Source organism: Dromiciops gliroides, chromosome 5 (assembly GCF_019393635.1).
Source record: "Dromiciops gliroides isolate mDroGli1 chromosome 5, mDroGli1.pri, whole genome shotgun sequence".
NCBI classification, from domain to species: Eukaryota; Metazoa; Chordata; class Mammalia; order Microbiotheria; family Microbiotheriidae; genus Dromiciops; species Dromiciops gliroides.
The window spans coordinates 219449226-219464527 of NC_057865.1; positions in this window are offsets into that span (position 1 = coordinate 219449226).

Sequence of the window (15302 nt, forward strand, 5' to 3'; positions counted from 1 at the left end):
TGGGCTTCTTGAAGGAGGTAACACCCTGACATAAGCCTTGAAGGAAGGAAAAGATGTCAACAGACTGATGGAGATGGGAGAAGTTTGTTCCAGGCAAGGGGGAAGGCACATAAAAATGACTGGTGAGGATAGCTGGAAACTGGGAGGTTCAATTTCACTGGAGCAGACAATAGATATAGGGAGAAAAGGGAGAGAAGCTGAAAGGGCAGGTTTGGGTCTGATTAGACTAGGGAGCCACTAGGTGGCCCATAGTGAATAAAGTGCCACATCTAGAGTCAGGAAGAGTCATCTTCCTGAGTTCAAAGCCAGCGTCAGATACTTCCTCGCTGTGTGACCCAGGTCAAGTCACTTCACCCTGTTTGCCTCAGTTTCTTCTTCTGTAAAATAAGCTGGAGAAGGAATGGCAAACCACTTCAGTATCTTTGCCAAGTAAACCCCAAATGGGGTCACAAGGAGTCATATGGAACTGAACACCAAGTCTGACTATAGCAGGTCTTGACTGGTAGGCTGAGGAATTTGTCTCTTATGCAGTAGGAGCTATTAAAGATGTTTGAGGAGCGGGATGAAGTGTTCACCCAATCCAGCTAATGCCAGAGAGGCAGCTGGGAAGGGTTGGAAAGAGACTCAGAGAGTTGGAGGACCTCTGGGCCCCTCTTTTTAGAATCATCCAGACAGTGACCAGAGGAGAACAATCTGGAATCACAGAAAGTCGCCGATCTGTGACATGTGAAGATGTGTAGAAAGGACTAGAGGAGCCTTATACGGTAGAGGGAGGCATGGTGAGCATCTTCATTTTTTTTTTTTAATTTAAGTGGGGCAATTGGGGTTAAGTGACTTGCCCAGGGTCACACAGCTAGTAAGAGTTAAGTGTCTGAGGCCGGATTTGAACTCAGGTCCTCCTGACTTCAGGGCTGGTGCTCTATCCACTGTGCCATCTAGCTGCCCCCATCTTCATATTTGAAAGCTGTCATGTGGAAGATAAATTATGTTTGTTCTGTCTGGCCCCGGATGACAAAACTAGATACAACCAAGGGTCGTTACAAAGGTGGTTTTGTCACCAGGAAACACTTCCTTACAATTTGAGGTACTTGGAAGTGTAAGAAGCCACCTCAGGAGGTTATTGGGCCAGGAAGGATGGTGAGCTTTGGGGTGTGTAGGAGAGGGCATTCTTTTTCAAGCTAGATGTGACCTCTCTGACCTTGGCGGAGCCACTTCACCATCACTGGGCCTCAGTTTTCTCATCTGTAAAACAAAGGGAGTGGGATTAGATGAATGTATTTCCTTCTGGTTGAAACTCCTGTGATGATCCAGAATCTCAATTAGGGTTTTTTCCATTTGTGACTCATTGGTGGGTCCAGGCCCATCTCATCCACTTGGGGTAGGGAATGCCTTGTTATTCAGAGCTTAATAGGCTTCTTACAGGGCCCTGCACTGAATCATTATGCTATTATGGGATAGCAGTGATGGTGAGAGGCTGAATCGATCAACCGTTCACCCTGCCTCGGTGACTCCTCAGACTGGACTCTCAACGCCAAGCGGATGAATGTGCTCCTTCCCTCCTGCTCTCTCGCTTCCTTGTCCTGGGTCATTCCCTCACTTCCTTGGTCCAGGCCTCCCCCTCTGTGGAGAGGCAACTTCTAGATCTGGAGGAAAGAACCATCGACGCTGGGAGTTGGGGGAGGCAGGTCAGGAAACCTGCTCATTCACTTACCACCTGGGTGACCTTAAGTAGATCACTTCCCCTCTGTGGGTCCCAGTTTCTTATTTGTGAGATGAAGGCATTGCACTCCATGGTCCTTGTAAGCTCTAAGCCTTATGGTCTCCCTCTAAACCTTGTTTTACCCGCACCTCTTCCAGAAAACCTCCCATACTCACCCCCTCCCCCAGCTTTGCTTTCTCTATTTTCCTCTTGCCAAAAAAGCTGTGCCTTATGGCTTCATTCTCCCCTTTCCCTAATCTGTATTCTTTCTCCATAATATCATAGGCTCTAGAGCTGGGAAGGATCTAAGAGATTCAACTCTCTCGTTTTATAGATATGGAAACTGAGTCTACAAGGGGGGAGTGACTGCTCACCTTCACACAGCTAGTAATTAGCAAAGCTATGAACCCCCTAACTCTAAGCCCAGGACTCTCTCCCCTACACTAAGTTGTTTTCCTTCTTTCTTTCTTTCTTTCTTTCTTTCTTTCTTTCTTTCTTTCTTTCTTTCTTTCTTTCCTTCCTTCCTTCCTTTCTCTCTCTCTCTCCCTCTCTCTCCCTCACTCCCTCCCTCCCCCCCCTCTCTCTTCCTTCCTGGTAGCTACCTTGAGCTGTGCTTTCACACTCTTGCTCCTGATCAAGGAAGGATCAGGAAGGGGTTACTGAGACACTGAAGGAAATAGGAGTGTCAGAGAGCTTAAAAATCCAGACCTATCCCTTCAGACCTCACCCTCTCAACTTCTCCTCAGCATCCAGGGTCATGGCTAGGATTTTTCTCAGAGGCCTGTTAACTTTGTGAGAAAAACTGTCTACTCCCTGAGGTCAAGGATTGCTTCTTATTCAGTTTCGTGTTACCCTTAGTTCTTAGCACCTTGTGACCATAAAGTGGCCAGAAGTGGGATGGGGAAGGCTCTGGACTGAACCTGCCTGGAACTGCTGGAGTCGGATGTGGGGAGGTGCTGAACTCTCTGTTGTTTCAGCATCCAGATTCAGGATCTCTCAGGTCCCTCTGGGCTCTAATTTGTCTAATTTTCATTGTCCTGCCCTCCATCCTGCTTCTTTAGTAGGTGCCATGAAAGCTGTGACCAGCAGAGGGCAGCAAAGCCTTGTGATTATAGGTCCCAGGAAACCTGTACCTGACCGATTCTGCCTACAGAGAGCTGGGTTTAGACTCAGGAATGTAGATTTAAAACTAAAGAAAAGGAAACCCAAGCCCTGCACAGCACTACAGAATGTGGGGCCCGGAAGAGGCTCTAGGTATAATGTAATTCAACCCTTTCATTTTACAGATGAGGAAATCGAAGCCCAGAGAAATGAAACAAACTACCTCAATAATGTATTTTGCGTAGTTGCTTAATTAACGTTTGTTGAAGTGAATTCCAATTCCAAGGCTAGTCTATGGGCCTCTGGGCTCTGACTCCCTCAAGAACTTGTATGTAGGGTGGTGACATAGGAAAGGGAAGGGTAGTTGGGTTGGGAGAGGTATAAAGGGTACGTGATACACTTTTGGGATTTAGGGGCTACTGATCGCAGCTCTTCCTCAGAGTTTGGTCCAAGGGATTTTGCCTCTAGCCCCAGGTCTTTTAACATTGCATTTGTGGCATTAACAAGGTTCGAGAGACATATTTTCTGGGTAATTTAATCATTTTATTAATCATGCCATCATTTTCAATATAAAAGATGATCATTTGGCTGTCTCTCTTAGACCATAGACCCCTCAGGGCGATGGGCTCACAGTTTATATGCCCTTAGAAGAGCAGATGTTCAATCGACTCTGACTGGTTAATAATTAATGAGAAAATGAATCTTACAATAAGAGGGTAGGCTTTATTATAATGAGGGTCTTAGGGTACAGTGACTTCGGTTGCTCACATTTTGGTCAAAGAGACTTAGCAATTTCCTGACAAAAGGGAGAATCTATGCTTCCCCAGACTTGTCTGAACAAACACAAGGAGCAGGAATGCACCCATTAGCCCAAACTTAGAGTTTATTTTACTGTCTGATTAGATCTTGGTCTGGGTAAACTTTTAAGAGAGATTTCCCACATGATTGGTTTCTGAATGAGGAAGTAGAAAAGGAGAAAAACCGTGGTCCTAATAAAATAGTTATTAAATGCAAGAGAGAAATAATCATTTCTCACCCATTCTTTATTGTTGTCGTTTCTCAGTTGCTTCTGACTCTTTATGACCTCATTTGGGGTTTTCTTGGCAAAGATACTGGAGTAGTTTGCCATTTTCTTCTCTAGCTCATTTTACAGATGAAGAAACTGAGGCATCCAGGGTTAAGTGACTTGCCCAGGGTCCCACACTCAAGAAGATGTCCTTTTGGCTCTAAGACCAGCATGCCATACACCAAACTAAGTAGCTGTTCAGACTAGGCAATTCCAAATTTTTCTTTTTCTTTTTTTTTTTTTATCCAAGAATCTTTTTAAATTTTTACTCATTTATGCCATGAATTCGTAGGGGATTGGTTCCAACAGCTCAGGTCCCTTGCCATTGGTCCTCACACAGTGTGCTTCTCTGGGTGGGGCAGGCTGATGTTTCAGTTGAACCGCGGTGCCTTTTTCTTTGGCTTCCTTCTTCTTCTGGTCATTTTCTTTCTTTCTTCCTTTCTTTCTTTCTCTTCCTTTCTTTCTTTCTTTCTTTTTGCAGGGCAATGGGGGTTAAGTGACTTGCCCAGGGTCACACAGCTAGTAAGTGTCAAGTGTCCACCTAGCTGCCCCCTGGTCATTTTCTTTTACCCTCTTCAGGAAGCTATCTTTGCTCTTAGAATACTTAATATGCTCAATAAGCACATTAATTATCTTGGTTAGAATTTTGCCCTTAACCTGTTTGTTTACAACAAGGCCTATGGCATGTTGAGTAACATTATAGACCCATCCAGTCTTGCCATGGTAACATTTGTGGTGCATTCCTTGCTGAACTGTGCCCATACCCTTGATATCTACAATATCACCTTTCTTGTATATTCACATATATGTAGCCACAGGGACAACACCATGTTTTCTAAAGGGCCTAGAAAACATGTATCGTGTCCTTCCCCTTTTTCCTTTTGTGTTCGTCATCTTGGCAACTAACTCAAGTGCTCTTTCCTGAGCTTCCCTGGGAAAGAAATAACATGCTTTGAAGCTGAGGAGGAGAAAAGATACAGGAGCCCCATGTACCCAGAATATCCAATTCCAAACTTTTCAAGCCAATAGGGTTATCCCTTGCACATTGCCTCTTTCCTCATCATGGCTTAAATATCTCATGGGTCAGCATAATAAATTAAATGGGAATTTAAGGGGCATTTTGAGGAAGCTGCAGATAACATGGGAAGGCCAGCAGATAACACAGAAAAAGTTTAGAAACTCAGAAATGCATAAAATATATATACATTATGGTATAATAACAACATATTTTACCCTTTAATACTATAATAATTCATTCTTCCTCTCTGGTATGAAGGGAAGGCCAAAAATTTTACATGGATCTTCTAGATCGTGGGAGTACCACACCCTTACCTCCCATGATGTTGCTATGGGTCTGGGGTAACTCTTAAGTTTTCTTCTTGAGAAGCTAAACTAAAGGATGGACACACCTAAGAAGTGAGGGGAAATAAGTGTCACCTAGGACAGAGATAATTCCAGAAGTCAGCCCTGTATACCTTTCTACTCTCACCTTGACCACTACTTTCCATTGCCCCTGGGTCCTTCCTTTCTTCCTTACTTTATTACCATAACCAGAGATTAGCAGATATATGATGAACTCTTCAGTACCACCACCATCTCTCTCTAAGGGACAGCCGGGAACTACAGTTATACCTTCCACATTGCCATGTGGAAAATAGGTGGTGGAGGGTCCTTAGGCATTCTTCTGTCAACTCCTAGAAAAACTGTAAATGGAGTTTTAAAAATATTTGTCAACAGAATGCTATTGACATACGAATTTCTACCTGAGAAAGTGAGGCTAAATGATGAAGCAAACCAATATTATTACTGTTGTTCTTACTACTACTACTACTACTACTACCACCACCACCACCACCACCACTACCACCATGCCACCACTGCTACTACCACTACTACTACTTATTAATATCATTAATGATTATAATGAATGAAAATAATACTGTGAGAGACTTTAGGAAAGTAAGAAGTAGGCTTGAGTAGCAGTGGCCCAGGTGAGAGAGGGGCACAAGCTTGTCGGAGCTGACAATCACAACACACAAAGCTGGTTGATTAGCAAGTTGGTCAAGTATAAGAAAGGCAAGATGAACAGACAGAGAAAGGTGAGGACCATAGAAAGTTTCTTTAATGACAAGGAAGATTGAGGTGCACTCTCAGAGGAAGATGTCAACATCAGGGATCCTATATCTAAAGCTTCCAAGAAAAATGCTCCACTCCTGTTCTCAGCTTCAGAGGGTCCCAGGTGTTTTGGGTTGAGAGGGGGCAGGCTTTAATGTCACCTGGCCTGTTCTCAGGTCCGGAGATAACCTCAGGCCTACTTTACTAAGCAACCAACCAGCAAAGCTTTCTGTGGTGTGGTTATCAGTTTCCGATGAAACTGCTCCCCTGCTCCCCTCCCCCACCTGGGTCTCTTGCCACTCAGGATTTCTTCCTGGTTCCCTGTTGGGGTCGGACAGTCGAATCTTTCCCCCAAGTCCACTGGTATCCCTGCACTTAAAACCTGCCCCCCCCCCCCAGCCCCCGGCCAGCCGTTCGGTCTGACCGCGCACACTTGGTTCCAGAAGATGCCAGTGCTGCAGCCGATTCACAGGCACTGGTGCAAATTCCTCTGGCGGGTGTCTGGTGTGTTGGCCCGATTGCAGGGTTAGGCTTTATTCGTGGCCCAGCACGGACCCCTGAAATCTATCTATAGCTGGAGAAAACTCTCAGCCCGTATTTTTGTGTGTTTTTCTGCCCCAAGGGTTCTTTTATTGCTATTTTTGGGGTGACTGTATCAGGAGCCTTGTGGGTTTAATGTCTTTCCTCTGCCATTTCAGAGGCAAAAATGGGATTTCAATGAGAAAGAAGTCTTTCAAGCATTTGTGATGAAAAGACCTGAACTGAATAGAAAATTTGACTTTCAAATACAAGATTCTGGAGAAGCATAAAAAGGTAAACAGGAAAAACACTTCATGAGGGATAGTCAAAGATCAAACTGTTTACATTCCTACATGGGAAGATAATACTTTGAAATCATAAGAACTATCTTAGTAAGAAATTCACAGAAGACAGGGATGAACTGAACATGAAGGGATGATATCTGTAAAGCATTTATGTTTTGGTTTTTGTGGGGCACAAAGGGTGAGGTGTCTTATGTCTGGGGATGGATTTGGACTTGGGACCTCCTGGGTCCAGGGCTGGTGCTTTGTCCACTGTGCCACCTAACTAATCCATGATGACATCTTTAAAATAGGGTTGAGGTGTAGGAGAAATAAACTGGGGGAGGGAGAAAGGGAGAGATGGTCTGGGAGAGGTAGTTCACATGAAGGAAACAAGAAGAAAGCTTATGGAAGAGAGCAGAAGAGGGGGAAGGAGTTGAGGAATGAGTGAACCTTAATATCATCAGAATTGGCTCAAAGAAGGACTAACATACATACTCAAGTAGATATAGTAATATATTTTTGCCCTGGGTGGGGGAGGGAGAAAAGGAGGGAGGGAAGAAGGGAAGGAGGAAAGGGCAGATTGGGGGAGAGAGCAGTAAAAAGCAAAACACTTTCAAGGAGGATGAAGATGTTTTGCATAACTGCACCAGTATGACATATTGAATTGCTTGATCTCATAGGGAGGGTTTTGGAGGGAGGGAGGAAGAAAAATTTAGAACACAGAATTAGCTCAGGGACCCTGATCTCATTGGAGTGGGTTCATGGAGGGAATAGCTTTCATACCCAACTGGGAGGAGCAATCTATTTAACCCTGCAGGAAAATAGGAGGGGAAGAGGATAAGGAAGGAAGGGTGAAAAAAGGGAGTTCAGAGTGAGGGAGAGGATAGTCAGAAGTAAAACACCTCTGAGGAGGAATAGGTAAAAAGAAGATAGAGTAAATGTCATGGGAAGGGAGTGGGATGGAGGGAAATAGATTATAATGGCAAAACGTATGGTACCTACTTTTTGTTTTGTTTTGTGAGGCAGTTGGAGTTGAGTGGCTTGCCTAGGGTCGTGCAGCTAGTGGGTGTTGAGTTTCTGAGGCCGGATTTGAGCTCGGGTCCTCCTGACTCCAGGGCCGGTGCTCTGTCCATTGCGCCACCTAGCTGCCCATATAGTACCTACTTTGCTGGACTTTTATGAAGAAAATTCTCTGTCAAGCTTAAGGTACTATATAAAGGTTATGATGAACAAGATACTATCAGAAAAACCTGGAAAGACCCACATTAACTGAAGCAGAGTGAAATGTACTGTATACAAAATAACAGCAATAGTAGGGGATGATCTACTGGGAAGTATGTGGTTATTTTCGGCAAGGCAATGATCCAATATAACCCTGAAGATTGCTGCTCATCTGCAAAGAACTGATAGTATCTGAAAACAGATGGAAACACATTTTCATTTTTTTCATTTCCTCTTTGACAATTCCTTAATCTGAAGTTTTGGGGGTTTTTTTGACTGTTTTCTCTCACAATTATCTAATATGGGAATTTTTCCATGACTACTCATGTATAACTTATTTTGAATTGCTTGAGTTCTTGTGGGTGGAGGGTGCGAATGGAGGGGGGGGCAGAGAAGTTGGAACACAAAGTTTTTAAAAAATTGATGTTAAAATTTTGTTTTTACATGTATTTTGGAAAAAAATTCTATTCACAAAAAAAGAAATCCAAAGTTATGATATTGATTACAGAAAGAAATTCTTCATTCTTAAGGGGGAAATGATCCAGGAAGGAAATGAGAAGTGATTATTCTGGAATATTAAACCCAAACTGTATTTTAATATATATATATATATAATATATATTTTTCTTGTTCAAAATTCCAATAGTTGTTAACTGAAATCTATTTGGGGCAAAGTCTTATGTTGGAAGACATGGAGGACTTGATTTCAGTTTGAACATCATTCTCTCTCTCTCTCTCTCTCTCTCTCTCTCTCTCTCTCTCTCTCTCTCTCTCTCTCTCTCTCTCTCTCAAAGCTAGATATGACTTGGTTATATATACCCTTTTCTGTGATAAGTTAAATCTCTGCAGTTCCTTCCAAAAACCAGACAGCTAAAAGAGGAAAGTGCCAGTTTTTATGGGTTCTGGTTCTCATAGGATTCTTCTTTGAATACTTTCATACCTTGAATGAGCTGATACTCTAATTCTAGAGGGTCTGCATCAGAGCTTGGTGACCAGTCCCATGGGAACTCTGAGTCAAATTTCCTGTGGTCCATCTGTTGTAATACCCCTTTGCCTCCTCAAAAGAGGGATTAAACTATACATTGCTTAGAATTCCTGATGCTATGCCTAGGAAAACTTCAAGAGTCTGGGAGAATGGAAGGTACTCATTAGAAATTCATTGTTTATTATTATTCATTGTCTCTCTGTTTGCAAGTATAGTTTATTTTCTAATTCTATTATAAGAGTAAAAACTGCTTGTAGAAATTTAGTATATTTAATTGCTTTCATAGGAAAACAATTCCATTATGCCAAGGTCATATGACCTACATTCATTGAAATAGAGGCCATTCAAAAAGAAGGAATTCCCCAGTGGATGGGGGCTTAGAGTTAATTTTGAGTAGGTTTCTTCACAAATGTATACACTTCTAGCCCTTAGTGGAGCTAACCTATAAGAGGGGGCAAAATAGAAAGAAAAAAGTTAATTGGCCTTTGGTAACCACAGAGAGCATAAAACTTACTCAGTTCCTCTAAATTGTTGGTCTAAATGACCAACATGAACTTGGGACTTCCCAGTTTATTTCCACCAATACCACCAATGGATTAAATATTTGTTGAACTGAAATCTAAATTCCCAAACAAACTGGATGTAGAATAAGATGTAACAATGAAATGTTCAGTTTTTTTTGAGTCAACATTGAAAGCCATATAATAGCACCAACCATCTCATGAAATGACAGTTTAATGAATAAGCAAACACACCTTGTGTAAACTAAGTAAATAACATATTAGTCAATGCATCACTATTTTTCAAATGTATATTGATGCTGTTATGATTAATAAAATACAAATTCATTTAAAACCACTACTTGATTCATAGTAATTTTGGCTTGTTATGTAGTTTCTCAATTAATTACTCATAAAAACACAATCATCTCATATAGGGGGCAATAAATATTTTTGTATGTGAAGGTCATCATACTTGAAAAAATCTAAGATACTCTACAGTATCCTACAGAAACACTTCTAGACATTTTTTATTCCTGGGATGAGCAGCACAAAATAAACCCAAAGTAAGTGGCCTGACATCTGTCTTCCATTTATGTGAGAGTGACGGAGAGTGTCAGAGTCCCCACAAAACCTTGACCTTGCTGTTGGAGAGCCAGAGGAGGCTGAACTGGGGAGAAGTTCACATACTGCTTGAGGCAGAAGCTACTATTCAGGACCTTCCTAATTTAATTATACTTGCTCATTTGATGCTAAACTCAGTTATTTTTATGCTACTAAAAGACTGAAAGTGTTGTGAGTCTGAACAGTCTAATTTTTTACGCAATGGGGCAAAGCTCCAGACATCCTCCCTTAGTGATAGTTCTCAGTCCTGACTTCCTCTTAATGGGGAAATGGAAGCCATCAGTGGATTTCCCACATGACCAGAGATGAGAAAGGCTATGTCTATTAGAACAGACTGACACACTCTGGAGCCATAAATTGGTTTGACTTACTGAAAAACAATTTGGAACTGTGTGAGAAAAGTCACTAAACTATTCATGTCCTTTGACCCACTACTGGGATTAAACTCCAAGAAGAACAATAACAGTAAAAAAAAAAATCCTACATATATAACAAAATGCTAGTACTAGCACTCTTTGTGGAAGCAAGAAACCAAGAATAAATGGGGTACTCATCAATTAGGGAGAAGCTGAACAAATTGTGTTATATAAATGTAATGGAATAGTATTATGTCATATAAAGCAGTGAACATGAGGAATTCGGAGAAACAGGTGAAGACTTGTGTGAGGTGATGAAGAGTGAAGAAAGCAGAGCCAAGAAAGCAATATCTGTGTCTTTAATGATAGAAATAATCATACTGAAAGTCAATTGAATTCTGATGAATGCAGTAAAGAATCCCAGTCCCATAAAACTGAATGAAATGAACATCAATTTGCTCCGTATATAGAAAGAGAGGGGACTACAGAGGTGGAATAGGGAATGAATGCGCTGCCAGATAAAGTCACTGTGTTGGCTGGTTTTACTTAGCCTTTAAAAAAAAATTGTGGGGAGGCTAGGTGGCGCAGTGGTTAAAGCACCAACCCTGGATTCAGGAGTACCTGAGTTCAAATCCAGCCTCAGATACTTGACACTTACTAGCTGTGTGACCCTGGGCAAGTCACTTAACCCCCATTGCCCTGCAAAAAAATCCACAAAAAAACAAAAACAAAAAAAATTGTGAAAGAGGGTTGAATGAGGTGATGGTGAGGAGGAAGGTTAAAAGAAAGGGATCAGTATGGGGGTTACAGGGATTTCCCTTTCAGCCATTGGTTGAAAATAACAGCACAAGGCACCCAAGGCCAATCTGTGGCTTTGGATCTCATTCATTCTTCTAATCCCCAAATTCACTTTCAGATAATTTGTAAATCTCTTGATATCATGGCAGACTCATGTTGTGCTTATAACAGGAAGGGAAGATTGGTAATAGAATGAGTTCCAGATTTGAAACTGGGATCAAATCCTGGCTCTGCCACACCTGCTTCTGCATTTAATCTATTCTAATAGGTTGTTTTTTAGCAGAAGTATGTTATAAATGCAGCTTCACACAAATTTGTCATTGGAAAAGTGAAGATTGTTTTAATAGACAAATAATGTCTTAGTATTATTATGAAAAGAGTTTTGACTTTATAGACCCTCAAATAGTCTTAAGAACCCCAGGAATTCACAGACCACATTTTGAGAATTGATGGTTTAGAGACATATATGTTCTCATAAGTTCTGCTTTGGGTCAGGCATAGTGATGTATTCTGATATCAGGGAAACTAAGGCTGGTGGATCACTTGAGCTTAGGAATTTTGAGTTGTAGTGGGCTAACCTGACTGGGTATCCACACTCTAATCCTGGTACCAATATAGTGAACCCCCAGGAATGAGAAGGGCACCCAGCTGCCTAAGGAGAGAAGAATCAGTCTAGCCCAGAAACAGAACAGATCAAACAGCTCCTATGCCTTTCAGCAGTGGAATCAGGTTTGTGAGAGGTTGCTATGCTTCCAGCTTGGGCAAGATAGGGAAATATAATTTCAGAGAGAGAGAGAGAGAGAGAGAGAGAGAGAGAGAGAGAGAACTGCTTTGACTATATCTCCAAATTTTGATATGATATCTCATTATTTTCATTTTCTTTGATGAAATTATGTTATTTTTACATGTTCTTTGACCCCCCAATTCTTTAGGATTAAATTATTTATTTTCCATTTAAAGTTCCCCTGATTTGTTATATGTTTTTAATAATGTAATGTGATCAATAAGAATATGGTTGATATTTTTCTTTTCTCAATGTCTTTCTAAGTTTGTTTTTCTTATTTCCTAAGGACACATGGTCAATTTTTATAAATATGCTATGTAACACTTAGAAATAGGTAGATTCTTTTCTATTTCCATTCAATGATAGCCAGAAAGCTATCATATTTATCTTTTTAAAATTATATTTAAAACTTTAATTTATGTTTCTGTTCATCTTTTTGTTTGATCTTTTCAATTCTGAAAGGAGTACATAGTTGTCAACTATAGTTTCAATATCCAATCTATTTTTTCTTTGCAATTCAGTTAACTTTTCCTTTAGATGTTATGCTATTTGATGTTTATTCATTAAGTATTGATATTATGGGGGGCAGCTAGGTGGCACAGTGGATCAAAGCACTGGCCCTGGATTCAGGAGTACCTGAGTTCAAATCCGGCCTCAGACACTTGACACTTACTAGCTGTGTGACACTGAGCAAGTCACTTAACCCCCATTATCCTGCAAAAAAAAAAAAGAGTATTATTTCCTTTTCTATGGTGCCTTTAAGGAAAATGTAGTTTCAGTGTTTAGCTCTTTTAACTCTATTTTTACTCTTGCTTTGACTGAGATTATGATTTTTAGCCTTGATTTTTAAATTTTTTTGAAGCAAAATAAATTTTTCCTTAGCCTCTCATTTGAACTCTGTCTGAATCTTTATGCTTCAAGTACGTTTCTTCTAAAAAACACATTTTTGGATTTAGTTTTTTTATATACTTTATTGCTCTCATGTTATGAGGGTTAATTATTTCCTTCCATCAAAATCCTTTTTTCTTTTTTCCCCTTCTCTTTGTCTCTCACCTCCCTCTTTACAAAGAAGAAAAGACTGTGGAAGAGAAGAAATGTTATTAACACTTTGTTGTTGTTGTTGCTCTTGTTCAGTCATTTCAGTCATGCCCAGTTCTTTGTAACCACATTTTTTTTTTTTTGACGGAGATACTGCTGTGGTCTGCCACTTCCTTCTCCAGCTTATTTTATGAATATAAAATAGATTATAAAAGTTAAGTGACTTGCCCAGGGTCACATAGCTAGTAAATGTCTGAGACTGGATTTGAACTCATGAAGATGAGTCTTTTTGACTCCAGGTCCAGCACTCTATCCACTGCAATATTAGTAATGTATAATTTTTTTTTTTTGCAGGGCAATGGGGGTTAAGTGACTTGCTCAGGGTCACACAGCTGGTAAGTGTCGAGTGTCTGAGACTGGATTTGAACTCAGGTCTTCCTGAATCCAGGGCTGGTGCTTTATCTACTGTGCCACCTAGCTGCCCCGATAGGTAATTACTCTCTCTCTCTTTTTTTTTTTTGCAGGGCAATTGGGGTTAAGTGACTTGCCCAGGGTCACACAGCTAGTAAATGTTAAGTGTCTGAGGTGGAATTTGAACTCAGGTCCTCCTGAATCCAGGGCTGGTGCTCTACCCACTGTGCCACCTAGCTGCCCCTGGTAATTACTCTTAATGGGAAGACATTCTCTACCTTCTCCTTCAAAAACAGGTTAAAGCTTCTCCCCTTTTCCACTACCTACCTCTGCCAGGAATCCTTCTCAGATGAACTCTTCCTTGCTCCTTCCCTTCCCATTACTGACCTAGTTTGTTTACTTATACTTGTAGAATGATAATACTGAAAGATCATGAAGCCTAATAATATCATTTTATAGATGAGGAAACTGAAGTTCACAGATAAAAAGTGTTTTGTCCAAAATCACACAGTAAGTTACTGACTATACTTAGGTGGCATGCAGTTTTTGTAAATGTTCTTGAAGCCTTTGTGTTCTCTTGTCAGCTTGACAAGCTTCAAACTCCTCTAGGGTTAGGGAAGGGTCTTCCCCATATTCTCAGGATAGAGGTCTCTTTGTTTTTGTTTGGTCATTTTTCAGTCATGTGCCACTCTTGTGACCCCATTTGGGGTTTTCTTGGCAAAGATAGTGGAGTGGTTTGCCATTTCCTTCTCCAGCTCATTTTACACATGAGGAAACTGAGGCAAACAGGGTTGTTATTTGCCTAGAATTCAGAAAGATGAGTCTCCCTGACTCCAGTTCTGATGCTCTATCCATTGCACCACCTAGTTGCCTATAGCTCTCTAGGCATTGAGTGATTGAGAGGTGACTGATTTGCTAAATTACTCTCTAGTGCCCACTTTGCATTCCCATAAAGAATCTCCAAAAGAGAGAGGCGAAGTCCTTGTAGTCAGCTTGGCAAGTTTATTGGAAACACCAGATAACACAAAGAGCAACATATACATGCACACAAATACCTTCCCTTCCTCCTCTCCTCCCTTCACATGTTGACAGACATACTTCAGATGTCAGCAAACGGCCTGAGGTCTCTAACCATCCCGAGAAGGGAGAGAAAGCATCATCCAGAGATAGTCCTCGACTTCCCACAAATCAGATAGTCTCATTTTGTCAAGGACCTTCCCTCCACCCTCCTAAGACTCCATCCTTTCCAGAGATGATAAGCATAGCCCCAAACAGAACTCAGTTGTAGACTTTAGGTCCTTCCATGTCAGACAAACAACCCAGCAAAAGAAATATGGAATCTAGCGGTCAGCACTCATACACACATTGGACAGATGCCGCTCCTGAGAGAATCACCTGGGGATAACCCCAACCCTCCAAGTTGAGGGGTTCTCTTGGAGGGAGACACCAGGCCCAAAGGGATCTAGGATAGCAGAGACTTTTGAATCCAGGAAAGAGGGTCAAAATTCCTTCCTTTTTGCCTGAGAGAGAGAGAAAGAGAGAGAGAGAGAGAGAGAGAGAGAGAGAGAGAGAGAGAGAGAGGAAGCAGGGGGAATGTGGACAAGAGAAAGTTGTGTTAAGTACAATCAATTACACTTCTTCCAATAGAGGGAAGCAGAGGTAGGAATAAGATCATTAAAAACGGATGACAAAAATCATGGGCTCAAAGATTTAGAGTGAGAAGGGTCATTTGGTTGGGATAATTAGAAGTCATTTTGTCCAAACTCCACATTTAATGGATGAGAAAACTGAGACTCAAAGA